This window comes from Hippopotamus amphibius, chromosome 5, assembly GCF_030028045.1.
Source record: "Hippopotamus amphibius kiboko isolate mHipAmp2 chromosome 5, mHipAmp2.hap2, whole genome shotgun sequence".
NCBI lineage: Eukaryota > Metazoa > Chordata > Mammalia > Artiodactyla > Hippopotamidae > Hippopotamus > Hippopotamus amphibius.
Window position 1 is genome coordinate 95,180,930 of NC_080190.1, and position 16,700 is coordinate 95,197,629.

A 16,700-nucleotide genomic window follows, 5' to 3' on the forward strand; every position below is an offset into this window, starting at 1 on the left:
AAAATGCTTTGTTAGAAATAATCTGTGCTCAATACTCACTTCGCTGGCATTGCCAAAATCTAAATTTCAAGGTCAAGTGGTCAGAATCCTGATGAGTAGACGCAGAATACAGCTCATAACTTACCAGTTTCTGTTTGTCCGAGTATTTTCAGGCCACCTCAGCATATAGGACAATACTGTATAGATTCCTTTGAAGGACGAAGCTGCTCTCTGACCTCAAGAAGGCTGCAGTCTAATGGGGCAAAACAAAGACACCTAGAGTCATGAAGTCATTGCAGGGTAGAGCTGGAAATGTACTCACAGACTGTCAGGTTAGGAAGCTGACCCTCAGAACATTTCTGAACTTTGGAACAGGTTCAAATTTAGTTGGTCGCTTAGTTGGAATAGAACCATAAATTACGGTTTAATCAATGATGATACTCCAAGGACGGCAAAGGAAAATTGAATACTGTTTACGGTTCCTTACAGAACCATCGTTCAGAGTAAATGAGCGACCTGGGATGTGAGAAGCTAGAAAAGATGCCAGTTGTAAGCCTTTCACAGTTTCAAGCAAGTGAGATTGAATGTCCGTCAGAGATGCTGCCATGATAGCAATGCTGTGTTTGGATACTCACCTTTTTAACTTTTTATTTATTATTAAATAATTACAGACTCAAAGGAAGTGCAGAGATGGTTTCTTGTGGAGCCCTCCCCCAGCTCCCCACAGTGTAACATCTTGGATAAGTATAGTGCAGTACGAACACCAGAAATTGATATTGGCACAGTACTGTCAAATAGACTATAAATGTTATTTAGAGTTCATTAGTTTTTATCTTGACTCATGTGTGTGAGTCTGTGTGCGTATGTGTCTGTGTGTGTAGTTCTATGTAATTTACCCCATGTGTTGATTTGCATAACCATCATCACAGCCAAGACATAGAAGTGTTTTATCACCGCAACAGAAATTTCTCATTCTAACCCGTAATAGTGTGGCCCACTCCCCACTCTCCTGGAGACCACTTATCCATGCTCCATCTCTAGAATTTTGTCGCTTTGAGAATGTTATATAAATGGGATCGTGTAGTATACGATCATTTGAGACTGACTTTTTTTTTCACTCAGCATAATGCCTTTGAGATCCACCCAGGTGGTTGGTTGCATGTGTGAGACGTGTGTCCTGTTTATCGCTGAGCAGGTTTTCATGGTGTGGATGCCCCTGTACTATGTGAAGAGTATTTGGGTTGTTTCCAGTTTGGGGCTACTGTGAATAACGGTGTCATGAACATTCATCTGTAAGTAGTTATTACGCAGTGACATGTATCCTGAACATCTATGTATATGTTCACTTGAACGGGTAACAGGGTATGTTACTAATGTTGTGAAGGCAGGCATTGTGCTGGGGAAAGCAAAGGATTTTGAACAAGTAACACTGTTTTCAACTCCGGCTTTCCACTGATGAATGGTGATGGTTGTATGCCAGTTACTTTTGCTTTGTGAGCGCTGGCTTCTGATACGTAGTAGGTGTAAAACGATAATTTTTCTAAGACAATGTAAAAGTTTAAGACATCCATTAATGGTCCCACATGATTATTGATTTTCTAAGGATAGAGTCTAGTGAATGTCATACTTACTTGATTTTATAAGCCCCCACACACTGCAAACAAAAAATAAGGGTACAGGTATGCAAATTTTTAAAAGTCTGTATGCAATATGTACAAGTATAGAATACAGTTGACCCCTGAACAACACGGGTTTGAACTCCGTGGGTCCAATTATGCCCAGATCTTTTTTCAATAAATATGGTACAGCTCTTCAAATTAGCTAAGTGTGGGGAAAATTTGTGTTTGCTTGGAGGTCACAATGTATGGAGTCAAAAGAACTAGGGTTAAATTCCTGGTTCTCTCCAGACTGTTTCAGCTCCCTGCCCTTGGGTGAGTCATTTATCAATTCCTTTGACTTTGAGGCAGGGAGAGCAGTAGGTGGATTTTCCACTGATGGGGGTGGGGGGCCTGGGGGGTGGGGAGCACGGGGACAGTGCTCCTAACCCCGTGCAGCTGAAAGGTAACTGTGTTTACAATTTATCTTATTTAGAAGTTCACAAACACATTTACAAAAACGTGACTGTATATTGTGCCACCAAGCAAACCTTGCCAAATTTCAAATGTTTAAAATTCTAAGAGCATGGTCTTCGATCAATACATTTAATTAAAAAAGAAATTAATAAAAAATAACGAGTCTTTTCAACAAATGGTGCTGGAACAACTATATATCCACATGCAAAAAAAAATGAATCTAGACATAAATCTTACTCCCTTTCTAAAATTAATGCAAAATGGATTGTAGACCTAAATGTAAAACACAAAACTATAAAACTCCTACAAGATAGCATAGGAGAAAATCTAGATGATCTTAGGTATGGCGGATGACTTTCTAGGTATAACACCAAAGGCACTATTCATTAGAGAAATAATCGGTAAGTTGGACTTCATTAAAATTAAAGACTTCTCTGTGAAAGACAAGAGGATGTGAGGACAAGCCACAGATTTGGAGAAAACATTTGCAAAAGACATATCTGATAAAGGACTGTTATCCAACAAATGTGAAGAACTCTTAAAACTCAACAGTTAACAAAATGAACAATCCAATTGAAAAATGGGCCAGAGATCTAAACAGACACCCCACCCAAGAAGATGTACAGATGGCAAATAAGCATATGAGCTGACGTTCAACATCACATGTGATTAGGGAATTGCAGATCAAAACAGCAGTGAGCTACCACCACACACCTGTCAGAACAGCCCGCACTGACACCACCAAACGCTGGCGAGGATGTGGGGCCTCGGGAAGTCTCAGTCACGGCTGGTGGGAGTGCAAATGGCACAACCCCTGTGGGATCCTGTTCGGTAGTTTCTTTCAAATCTAAATATACTCTCATCATGAGACCCAGCAGCTGTGCTCCTTGGTCTTACCCAAATGAATTGCAGATGTATGTCTACAAAAAACGCTGCACACGGATGTCTGTAGTAACTTTATGTATAATTGCCAAAACTTGAAAGCTACCATGCTGTCTCTCAGCAGGTGAATGGATACATGAGCCTTGGTGCATCCAAGCAATGGAATATTATTCAGCACTAAAAAGAAATGAGCTATCAACGTATGAAAAGACCTGGTTTCTCTGAGTTTCTAGTACCTTGTCTACAACATAGTAAGTGCTCAAAAATATTTGTTGAGCAAGTAGAATGTCTACCTTTTTAAAGAAGAGTATTATTACATGTAACTTGTGCTCTGCTATTTAATTTCAATACAATCCCATTCACTTTTTTTCTAACTTTTTATTTTGGAAAGTTCAGTCTTACAAAAAGGTTGAAAGAATAATACAATAAAACCTATAGACCCTTCACCTAGACTTACTATTTATTAATATCACTTTCACTGTTGATGTTCAGTGTTGTATTAAGTTACATATTGTTTTTATCTATCTCAGATTTGTCATTATTGCTGTGTTTTTTTAAATGGTCAGCACTTCTTTAGATTTACAGACAATTTCTTTGCTCACTATTGCTTTTATAAAAATAAATTGAAATATAATTCCCATAACCTAAGATTCATCTTTATAGAGTATATAATTTAGTTGTTTTCAGTATATTCACAAGGTCCTGTAACCATCACCACCATCTAATATCAGAACTTTTTCATCATCAAAAAGAAACTCTGTGTCCATTAGCAGTTATTCTCCATTTTCCTCACCTCTGGGCCCTTGGCGAACTCTAATCTACTCTCTATCTCTGCAGGTTTCCCTATTCTGGACATTTCATATAAATGGCATCATAAAATATGTGGTCTTTTGTGATTGGCTTTTTTTACTTAGCATAATGCTGTCAAAGTTCATCCATTGCTGTTTTATGAATGAAGACTTCATTCATTTTCATAGATGTATAATATTTCATTGCATGCATATACCATATTTTGTTTATCCATTCATCAGCTGATAGACATTTGGTTTTTCTATATTTCTGACTACTATGAACAGCCATTGGTATTAAGATTCATGTGGAAGTTTTTGTGTGAACATATGTTTTCAGTTTTCTTGGGAATATACCAGGAGTGGCATGCCTGGGTCATATGCACTAACATTTTGATTAACATTTTGAGAAACTGAGAAACTGTGTTCCAAAGCAACTGCACCATTTACATTCCCACCAGCGATACAGGTTTCAGTGTCCCCACATCCTCACCAACGCTTGTTATTGTCTGTCTTTCTGATTATACCTTCCTGTGGGTGTGAATTTATCTCCTGGCTTTGATTTGCGTTTAGTGATGTTGAGCATCTTTTCATGTGGTTTTTTGCTATCTGGTGTCTTCTTTGGAGAGAAGTCTATGTAAATCTTTTGCTCACTTTTAAGTGGGATGTTTGTCTTTTTGTTAATGATTTATAGAAGTTCTTTATATATTCTGAGTACTGGAAACTTATCAGATAGCATATGATTTGAAAATGTCTTCTCCCATTATATAGGTTTTTTTTTCACTTTGTTGATAATGTTCTTTAAAGTACAAAAGATTTTAGCTTGAGGAAGTTCAATTTATCTGTTTTATGTTTTGTTTTCTTGCCTGTGATTTTGGTGCCATAAATAACCCTCTGCTTATTTCAAGGCAACAAAATTTCCATCTGTGTTTACTTTCTAGAGTTTTAAAGTTTCAGTTCTGACATTTAGGTATTTGATCCATTTTGAGTAAACTTTCTGTATATGCTGTGTTGTAAGAGCAGCTTTGTTTTCCTCATGTGGATATCTCGCTGTCCAGCACCATTTATTGAAGAGACTACCGCATCTGTCATAGAATCCTGATTTCAAGATTCAGCTGGTCACAGATGTAGGGGGGTTTTTTTGACCCTCGATTTTATCCACTGGTTTAGATGTTTGCTGTCACCCCAGGACCCTGCAGGCTTATCACTGAGCCTTTGTACTGTTTGAAAAAGGCACATGGGCCCCACTCATTTTTATTCCATCTCGCTTGATGCCTGTTCATTTATGTGATGCATGTTTATTTGTAACTTCCTAAACTCAGTTTCAGAAGGTTTGAAAGGGATACCAATATATATTACACAACTCTGCTTAGCTAAGAATTTACTTGGGGAAGGGAAAAGGAATAAATATGAAACAATAAATAAATATATAATATTTTATATTTTAATACTTTATATTTTTCTGTGATTCAGTAAGTTCATAACATAAATCAAATACACTTAGACAGAGAAGTGAGAGGTTCACTCAAGGGACCAGTGTGTGCCGGAAACTCTCTTATCTGGTGAGTGCCCCGGCTTCTACCCACAGCCTGAACTTCCATGGGACTCAGTTATCCTCCAGTTCTCGTCATGGGGGCCTGACTTCAACAGGGATAACTTCCCTGGTTATGTACACCTTCCTTTGCAACAAATACCTTTCCTTCCCATGATCGTCTTTCCTGGTCATAAAGACCCTTCCCCTCCCTCTCTCTCTCTCTCTCTCGTCTGTAGATATAGATATAGATAGAAAATATATAATGCACATGCATATAATATACTTGTATATATAACATACACAGGATGTTCTTTGTTATATTGTCATGGAGACCTTCTCTGAGGGAAAGCATGTTAGAATGGTATTTGCAAATAAGGCAGCTCGTGAAGTTTTGAGCCACATTCCACTTGAATATTAATGACGAATCCAGGAGGAAATGCTGTGACCAAGAATGGAACGTAAGGGTTGATGGAGGGTGGGAAAGACGTCAGGGGAGGGGTGACTGGACCCTCCCTGGAGGTGCAGCCCGAAGGGATGTGTCTCATGACAGTGTTTGTTCTGGTGACATGAGTGCAAACAAACACAGAAACCTCCCCATTGCCATGATGATGTATGTAATTCACAGATGTTTCACCCAGATACGGTGCAGAGACAGCAGTGATAGGCTTCTGCATGCATGGAGCATATGCTGTTTGAACAGGGGAATAATTTAAAGTCTGGTTTCGTAGGGAAACATGGGTTTCAGCACGGTGCCCTAACAGCCAAGTAATGCAGACAGGCCCCTGCACGTGGGCTGCAAGTGGACCCCTGACAGGGTCAGACAGGAAGCCTCTGGGCAAGTGCTGAGATAAAGGAATTGCTTCTCTTTGAACTTTTGGAGGAAAAGTCTTAAATGTGCTTCTAAAAGTTCCTGTCATTTATCTCTGTGAGAAACCACGAGAAATCAGTACCAGCCCACATTCAGCACCAGTCTGTCCAGTGCTGCAAAGGTTGAGGGAAGTAAAAATCAGTCTAGATCCGTGGTGAATGAAACTGTCCAAGCAGTTCTGAGGCTTTGGAAAGTACAGATTCTAGACCCTATTCCAGACTTGGTAAAGCCTCTTCTCATCTCTGGAATGAAAGTGTGTGTGTGTGTGTACCTGTGTGTGCATGTGCATGTGTGCGCATGTACCTGTGTGCATCTGCATGCATGTGTGTGTGTGTGTGTGTACCTGTGTGCATCTGCATGTATGTGTGTGTGTGCACGTGCACCTGTGTGTGTGTGTACCTGTGTGTGTCTGCATGTATGCGTGTGTGCGTGTGTGTGTGAGACAGAAGAGCTCCCGGGTGTTCGGATGTCACCTTCTGAGATGAACTGTCTGCAGAGCATCCTAATGAAATGAGGAACTAGAAGCATTTCCGTAGGGACCCCCATATCTTTTCCCTTATTAAGGACCCTGGAAGCAATCATTCACTTTCTTGTGTTAAGTGCAGACAGGAGCTTAGCAAGCTTGCACATGAGAGATGCTGTGTCAATTGAAAAGTGGGTCCCTGTGAGGTGGGAGACCTCAGACAAGAAAGAACTGTCACAGCAGAGCAGGTGTCTCTGTCCAAAGACGTGCTGGTCCCTCATTCCCAGACCGGAGGAAACAGATGCCAAGGCATTGAACCAAGGGCTGCAGCCCCCATGCTTCAGTGCCCGTCAGCCTCGGCCTCTGCCCACGCACCTGCCTCGGTTCTCTGCTGTCCACCTGCGGCTCCGGCCCTGCGGATGCGAGCTCGGGTCCCCGCACCTTCGCCAGCACAAATCCCAATGCTGCGATGCACCAGAGAGCCTGGCAGATCCCTCATTTGTGGTCTTTAAAGTTTTCGTGCTCATCTCCATCCTGCATTCATGTTTCCTGCTGGGCCATGGGATATGGTGGCACCTTCTCAGTTTTGTAAATGCCCAGCTACCATTTCTCTGATTTTTCAGTGGATATGGATGGCAATGCACTTTGGCATTCACAGTATAAAAGGACTAATTGATAACATGAAAAGGAACCCAATGAAAACCAATTAAAGTTGAAATTAAAAAACGTCTCCCAACGCTGAATAGAATCCTAATGGGGATGGATCACATGAACTGAGTTGGCAATGGCTGAGTTTCTGAAATGCAAGGATCTAGAGGTCATAGCAACTAATGGATATAATTTAAAGGCTTCGTACATGGCTAAGGCCATTAGCTGGGTTGGCCAAAATTATGTCAACCAAATTGATACCTATTTAAAATAAATTTAAACATTGATTTAGATAAAAGGAAGATTTTCTTTTATTTTTATATGTGGCTTTTCCAGTTATTTGCCTTGCAAAATTCAGGTTGCAGGAAGTATCAAATCTACTTTGGCTGTTTACTAGTATGAAATTGATTTTATCGTGAACTTAATATTCTTTTAAGAAATACTATGCAACTTGCAATTTCAGAGAATTGTACCAGTATCATTCATTTAGTAATTTAAATATAAATTGCCCATTGCTTTAAGTAAGATTTTCAGTATCTTTACGGTGGTGATAGTTTTAAACTGTGCACATTAAGTATATGCAGCTTGTTGTATGTCAGCCACCCTCACTAAGGCTGTTAGAAATTGATTTCATCTGTTTCTCTGTATTTTTGGAAGGTGGCTCTTAGAAAGTTTAAGATAGTCTTCATGGCTCGTGTCCATCCCTGTTGGCGAGTGCCAGTCGAGGGCTTACATTTTGCGAGAAATGTGGGGGCACGAGATCGGTTACACATCACCCCTGGGGTTCAGAGAGCTATGTCCAGAAGGTGGAAAGTGCAGGACAAAGGACCAGGCTTTTTCAACATAGAAGACAAGAGAAATTATTGCTGAAAGGGCTTATGAAAAATAGCAGCTAAATGCAAGGTAGACTTTCTTGGCCCTTGATTTCCCCTTTCTCTTGAGAGAGTGCGGCTCTTTGACCACTGTGTTCACACCCTCCCTTCCTGTCCCTTGTGCTACCTTCCCCTCGACTTTTGAGATCCTCTGTTTGTGAAACCTTACCCCTTCCGGACCCGCAAACTGGGAATTCTGGCCCAACCTGACTGTGGCTCTACCTCCTTTTTCATATCATGTCAGTAACCAGTCTTAAACTCTGCCTGCATTTACCTCTGAACTTCTTCTCTCTCCACGCTGTCCTAGCAGCCTCCTAGTTGGTCCCCTGACTCCTTCCATGTCCACGCCAACTCTCAGGGTCATTTTCTGAAACAGAAAACCCAGTCTTTCCATGCACTTGCCTACTATCTTCGCTGGCTTCACACAGCTGACAGGGTGACTCCTTGGCTGAATTTGCAAAGCTGTCCACAAGCTGCGCCCGCCTGCCTCTGTAATCTCATGTGTGGTCATTCCCAGGATGAGATCCGAAGAGCAGGATCAGCACAGTGTGTGCTCATCACTTTGCAGGCCACGCTAATTTAATCTTTGTAGCAATCCTAGAAAGTGGGCAACAGTCATAATCTCATTTTGTAGATGAAGAAACAGGATGTGCGTTTGTTAGGCTGGATGCTCAGGATGGAAACCATGGCTCATCGTCACGACTGAGGTCCCCGGCTGCACCACCTGCCGGTGCCTAACATCTACGGTGGTTCCTCCCTCCCTCTACCCACTCCACTCACTCTCCCTTTCTTCCATTATTTTCTTGGACTTCCCGACAGGAGTTTAATTAATTATACTGCTTACTCTCAGTCAGTGACTCAGCAGGAAACTTGGGTCACTGACAGTAGGTAATTTGAAGGGAGTTTAATAGTAAGTGGGTTATTTACAGAGTGTGGGTAGGATATCGGGAAACAGGATTTGGAGGCACAGAACATCCTGTGCAGGTGCCTCAAGGGGCAAAGGACAGAGCGGCGGAGCCCTTACCCGACCTCAGAGAAGGAACCGTGCCCTCCCAGGGCCTCTGCTTTCCGTAAAGGGCACTTTGCCACCTCAAGGACGTCACGGGCAGGGACTTGAGAGCAAACCCTCTTCCCCAACCTTCTCACTTCCTGCTGGTGCCTCTCATCCAAGCAGAAGCCAGAGAAAGAAAGATGTAGTCTATCAGTTCAGCCTCCTGCAGCCAGAGGTGAGTGAAGAATGCAGACAAGAGAGGTTTTAAACATGGAAATGTCCCTATAGAATAGGTGACATTTTGTGTGTGTTTATTTTTTATTATTTTTTATTGGGGTATAGTTGCTTTACAATGTTGTGTTAGTTTCAGCTGTACAATGAAATGAATCCGTTCTATGTATGTGTTTTAAATTTATACAAATTGTACTGTGCTATAATCTTGTTCTGTTTATCACTTTTTTCCTCCAGTGTCTGTGGCTATATCACTATGTTGTTTATGTTCCTGTAGTTCAATACTCTTAAGTACTGCATAGTATTCCTACCAGGGAACTACTGCACTATACCTACCTGTCTGCTAGAGAACTACTGCAATACACCTACCTCTCTACCAGGCAACTACTGCACTATACCTACCTGTCTCCTAGAGAACTACTGCATTACACCTTCCTATCTACCAGGGAACTATTGCATTATACCTACCTGTCTCCTAGAAAACTACTGCAATACACCTACCTCTCTACCAGGGAACTACTGCACTATACCTACCTGTCTCCTAGAGAACTACTGCATTACACGTACCTCTCTACCAGGGAACTACTGCACTGTACCTACCTGTTTTCTAGAGATGAACCCCAGGTTGCTTCCAATGACCAGATACCACTGGTAGCAGTGGAATAAAGCCCATGCACATGTCTCCTGTTGACTTATGGGCTTGCTGGGTCAGAAGGTTTTCACATTTTTTATTTCATTAAGTGCTGTCAGACTATTTTTTGTTTGAATTTTTGCTCTCCAGTAGTGTGTGAGGATTTCCAGTTTCTTACATTCTGAACAACCTTTGGCATATGCCAGTCTTTAATTTTGCTATTCTGTTGGGTGAAAATTAATGTCGGTGTCTGAAGTTGTATGTCTGTTATTACTAGCAAATTCTAGAATCTCTTCAATTTTTTATAGTCAGAGGCCAATAAATAGTTTATTTGAATGAAAATTACCGTAACATGTGGTCTCATCACAACTTTTTAAAAGCCCCCTGCCACTGACCACTTAGTAGACACACAATAAATTCCCATGTAATAAAAAGCAATGTACTGCACTTTATTTTTTGTACGTCTAATTTCTGCCATGTGTCTTTTGAACTGGCTCAGTAAACATAGGTAACAAGTTATGAAATGATTCTTTTAAGCTGTCAGTCAATAGGCTTCTAAAATAGCCAGACTGACAGGTTGTTCTCTAGCTGTTTCCTATGTTCCATCCACCCCCAACTCCCCTGCTCTCCCGAAGAGCATTGGGTTTCAGAAGAAATTCTAAACTCAGGGCTTATTGGGAAGACAGCAGCTGCTGAGAAGGTCTGGGGTCCAGAAAGCTGAGAACATTTCCTTTTTATAAGAAAAAGAGCAACAAGTATATATATATAACTCTTCACCATAAATATATCTGTGTGTGTGTATACATATAACTATATATATAAAGTGAAATAAGCTAGGGTGAGAAAGCTTATAAAAGACAATAATAGAACAATACCCTGGAGGCTGTTTGGCACTGCCAGAGCACGAGGTGACTTCTTGGCTCCTGGGATTTGACTCCGTCAGGATTTGGTTTGTTTAATCAAAATCCCTGAAATTTGTGCTGCTGGGGTTGACCTGCCCGTCACAGAGACACTGCACGAAACCCTGGAGGTGTCCCGAGGGCTCAGCCCAGATGCCCTGCAAGGTCTCAGGAAGCAGGTGTGGGCAGGGAGCAGGTGGCCTCCATCAAGTGCCCTTAGCGGGGTGAACACGAGTGTCTTAGTGGCAGGGTCCCAGGCCAGGGCTGAACCCTACCGCATAGCTGAGGAAAGGCTGTGTCCTCTCTCAGGGTGGGTGACAGGGGGTTGGTTTAGGAGAAAAGGAGGATTACCTGGGAAACACCGTCCACTCAGAAACGGGGTGGCTGGTCCAGGCACAGCCCAGATGTGTCTTTACTCCAGCGTGCTTCACCTCTTGACCTGGTGCGACATGAAATGTAACTCATGTAACAAAATCCCTGGTTTTGATCCCAGAATCACCAAGCAAACTTTCCCGACATTTGACGTCCTCTCAAGTTGGCTCCGGGAGAGACAGTGTATTCAACAGAAGACATTTCTGTCAAGTGACATTTTGTAAATATCTATTGAGGCTCTTTAAATGCCCAGTGTAATTGTGCTGGTGACAGAGGATACTGAACGGCCACGGTCCTGCCCTTGTGGAACTTGTGATCTGGTCGGGGAGGGAAACACTGGACGTAAGAGTACGCAAGTGAAGATGTGATGTAAACAAGCTGCATGAGGACCATGAGGGAGAGATGCAGGCTGCCTCCCGTGAGCATCCTGACCTGAGGTGTCAGGAGTGACCTGAACTTAAACTGGTAAAACCAGGGGGCCTTCCATGTGCCAATGTTTAGTGCACCCTTGGGACCCTGGATGTTTAGAGATTAGAACATTAACTAGACTGAAGTCAGAAGAAAATGCCCCTTTGCAGGGTGTGTCTGAGTGGACAACCATCTTCCCAAGACAAATTATTCACCCCACACTCCTCTGCATTCCTGGTATGACCAGGTGTCCGTAAAAATGTGACTCGCTCTCAGGTAGCTTCACACGACACTTCCCCTTTGACCTTTACTTACCTTTCATCCAAGAAATGCCAAAACATGGAAATACCCGCTCCCTGCTTTTTCTTCTGAGGCGACTCGACGTCACCCCGCAGGTCGCGTAGCTCCCCCCCACCCCTCCGCCACCTCCCGGGAGCTCCTGTACGGTCACCCCAATAACCGGTGTTACCTTCACAGTCTGATGTCACTTCTTACCTTAATTCTGACTCTCCCACTGAAACTCATTACCCAATCATTGCTTTTAAAACACTGAGCACATTTTTAACAAAAGGTAGCACGTAAGGTCACTCATGGAGGTCTTTGCATACCCTTAAAACTGATGAGGACAGCTGGCAGCCCGAAATGGCACCTTTGGGCTTGGGACGCCCGGCACGGCTATGTGCCCTGTTCTCTCATGCACCTGAGGAAACCTGGTCGTGCTTTACTGCAAGTACCTTGAACTCTGCAGTAAAGTCAAACAAAGGGTGGGAAGCTCCCTTTGTTTGACTTTAGGGCTGGATGGAGGAGGGGCTGGGTGTGTCATTCTAATCTATTTCAACCTGCCTAAAATTATATAAAGGATTTTCAAAAGGCTGCTGTCTGGCTTTACCATTTCATATTTATTTACTTGTTTTTGGAGTCATAGCTTTTTGTCAGTTTGTAAAATCTACCGAGAGCAAGGAACTAGGAAGAAGATATGAGAGATATTTGAACTCAAAGTCGTATGTTTGCCATCAGGAGACTTAAAATCTAGTGGGATATATGAGAATGTATACAAACGATTACAGATAAATATAGATCAACAGGACAGAAGGGAGAAATACGTACAAAACACAGTCTTGGCTACATCTGCCTTTCAATTTGGACCCTGGTATAATGGTGTGGAGGAGGTGTTCTAACCTTGGCCACATAATCCAGTAAGGAGCTTTCTGAACAAGTGCTCTATTTTGCATGAGTGAATCCTACCCCAGAAAGGAAAAAAATTAACTAATAACGACCATAGCTTTCATTCACACATCACTCTCCAACTTACAAAACTCTTACCTACATTTCTTTAAAAAATAAGCTTTATATTTCAGAACAGCTTTATATAAACACACAGAAAATTGCAAAGCGAGTACCGTTTTCCCCAACACATCATACCGTTTTCCCTGGCTTTAGCCTCTTATGTTGCTGTGGCTTGTGAACAGTGATGCACCAGTGTTGGCACATTACTTTTCATTCGAGTCCGTGGTGTATTCAGGTTTCCTTTCATTCCTGTCTGTTCTTCTTCTGCCCAGGATCCCACCCAGAATGGTACGTCACATTTAACGGTCATGTCTTCAGGCTCGCCTCGGCTGTGACGGTTTCTCAGACTTTTCTCTCTGTTTGATGACCTTGATGGTTTCAGCAGGCTGGTTGGGTATAGGGAAGGATGCCCCCTCTGCTGGGCTTTGTCTGATGTTTTTCTCGTGACCAGACTGGGGTTGTGGGTTTTGTGGAGGGAGATCACAGAGAGAAAGTGTCATTTTCATCACAATGTACAAGGTGCCCTACTGCCGGCACACCTCACCACTGCAGATGTGGACCTCGGTCTCCTGGCTGAGGTCGGGTGTTTCTCCCCACACCTCACCCCCACCCTTTCCATCCTGCTCTCGTGGAAGGATGTCTCTGCAGGGAGTTAGGCCCCCGTCCTTGCAGGCAGACTGTCTACAAAAATTGTTTGAGATTTCTCTTCATGAGCAATTGCTCTCTCCCCGCCCCCCCCACCTTGTTTACTTGTTTAATTGTTAAATGTCTCAGTATGGACTCGTGGCTGTTTATTTTGTACTTTCAGTTATAAGTGCAATGTCCTTTATTTCGTTCCTCGATAGGTCTCTAAAAATGTTGACCGTTGACACCCAGCCTTTTGAAAAAGAAAGCAGTACCTGTATGTGAAAGAGTGGCTCAGAGAGGCTGAGGGATTTTCCAAAGGACACACCTCTGGGACTGAACCCAAGCTGTGTGACTCTCAGGCAGGATCTCTTGCTTGACAGCAGGAAGCCCGCAAATTAGTGGAGGAATTGGCCAATAAGGGAAAAATGGCGGGACAGTGTGCTTACAGGATAAAGCTGAAACAGATTTCTCGTAACTATTTTATTCAATAAATACTAAGCAGTAATTACATGCCCTGGCATTTTAGCATAACGTTAATGTTTTCAGTCCTCTGGAACTATTACTGCTTTTCTTGAAATGATAAAAACGCAGACCAGGATTACCTTCTAAGGCTAGGAATTATAACAATCACTCAGGATGAAAGCTGTGAGAGCGTGGTGGGCCCTCCCTCTTGGGAGGCCTGAGCTAACGGTGCTGTGTGTCCGAATGACACCTTTGTCCAGTTGTAGAATTATAATCCTGGCCTCTCTGGCCCCGTAATCCATGTTTATAAAATGTCACCGTAGCCCTAGATTAAATATATGTCTTATTTGGATGGAAATATCTCTATGTTTCTAGTCTTTCCAAATTATGTTGCATTTCCTCCTCTATTAAAATGATTTTGGAGGGGAATTCCCTGGCGGCCCAGTGGTTAAGATTCCGCGCTTCCACTTTAGGGGGCACGGGTGCGACCCCTGCTCAGGGAGCCAAGATCCTGGAATGCCACACAGTGCGGCCAAAAAAAAAAGGGGAGGATTTCCTAGACAAATTTTTGCATCACTTGATATAGTGCAATTGAATTTTATTTCCACTTTCATTTTACTTCCATAAATATTTTTAAAGCAACCACAAAAGTTTAAAAGCTTAGTTTTTGTTATCATGTTAATTTGGCTAATGCACTTATTTTTTAAAAGTTTTAAAAAATTAAATCAGGGTAATTTAATTTCACAAGGGTTCTAAAGCATATCAAAGGCTTACAGTATAAAGATAGAATTGAGGAATATTAACAGCCTATAAGTTATGTATTATAATTTTGGTTTTTATTGTATAATGATTTTAAAACAATCTTTCTAAATGCTTCCTCCCAGGTTATCTCCACAGTCACTCTGTCCAGATTTCATCCTCGTTGCAGATTTTTGTAGGTCCTAGTCCTAACACATGTTACCTTTCACAGCTGCTTCTTGGGGAAAAGACTGTCTCCTAAAACGGGTGAACAGGGTGTCAGGTTTGACTTTGCAAAGCTCTCTGTGGGCCGAGAGTCTAGAATTCTGCTTTAAGGATTAATGGACTTTTTATTGCTACCCTCTTTATTCTATAATCAGTAGTCTCTGTGTTAGGAAGAAGTATTTGGAGAAAAGACACTTGTGTCACTCCATAATATATATTCTTAACTCTTTCATCTGAATATTAAGTACTGTCTGTTATTGTGTTTGTCATAAAGTTCCCCATCAGACATGAATTACCAGGGAATTTGCTCTCATGCTTCGAGGGATATTCTGAATAGGTATGTAATTACTGCGTATTTCGTACCCAGTTTAAGATAACCATGCATTCGGTTCATCTTTAGTCTTTGGACTTACAGTGTTCAAAGCAGTGCTAGAGGTTTGCGAAGTTAGTTTGGGGCTGAACGCCACATATTCCTAGATTCATAGGGTCTGTAGTTGAGGTGCTCTCCTCCCAACTGGAGGTCCCGGCTGAGGTATCCCTGCCAGACAGCAGCCCCTTGACGCTCTGCTGGGGCTCCTGGTGCAATGGAAAGGCTTTGTTTTCAGAGCTATGTGTTCTATTGGAGGACAGCTCCAAGTGTTTGCAAAGCCAGTGACTCAGCCACATCTCACCACTTCTCATTGGTCTTGTCAGTCCGCTGTCACCCGGTGACGCTTGCGGGGAACCTCAGCCGGCCTTCGGCTCACATCCCTGACCCACGTTCAGCTCACCTGTGCTGGGCTTAGCCGTGCTCCAGACTCAGGTCAGGGTAGGTCCTGTTTCACACGTGTGACGTGCCTCCCAGGTCCTGTTCTCACACGGACGCATGGAGCACGACAGGCCAACAAGGAGCATGGGCTCCGTCATGGCCTCTCATCAGTTCTCTGAGTCCACTCCCAGCACACGGCCCGGTCAGCCCCATGTCAGTGGAGCAGGGGGCGGGAGTCCTTCCTGGACATAACTCAAAAGATCATTCCTCTGAAATCTGATCTCTGCATGAAAGCAGGTCATTATAAGCATCCCCTTTCATTGCAAATGAAGTAAGTGGAAATCAGAAAGATTAAATATCTCACCCGGTCACACGGAGCAGAAAGGCCAGGAAGCTCATTCAGCTAATTGAGTCCCAAGCTGCTGGTCTTTGCATTGTTCCCAAGGCGGCTCCCTGGCTCAGCATCTAGACCATAAATGTATTGATTTTGGAAGAAAGCTTCACACTCTTACAGCTTCCCCTTTTCCAAACAGCTTTACCCTTCCTCCCAGTTACTTGCAGCATCTATTAAGTTTCCAGATGAATTCTGACTCCTAAACACCATGGCCACCATTGACTCGTATACACAAGCACATTAAAGTCTATTACCGCAACTAGGCAAATATTTTCCGTAATTTCATAGATAAGATGAATCAGTACATGTCTGACCAGTTTGGGCCTCAGTAGGAATCTATGAATAAAATCTTGAGAACTGTGGGAGGTGCATGTGGTTGTGAGATATATATATACTTACTAAGAACTTTAATCCTTTCTGAATTTTACTTGGGTTCTTGGAAAGCTAAAGCATTTATTTATTTTTGACTGTGCTGGGTCTTCGTTGCTGCACGTGGGCTTTCTCTAGTTGCAGTGACCGGGCTTCTCATTGCAGTGGCTTCTTCGGTTGCGGAGCACGGGCACTAGGCGCTCGGGCTTCGG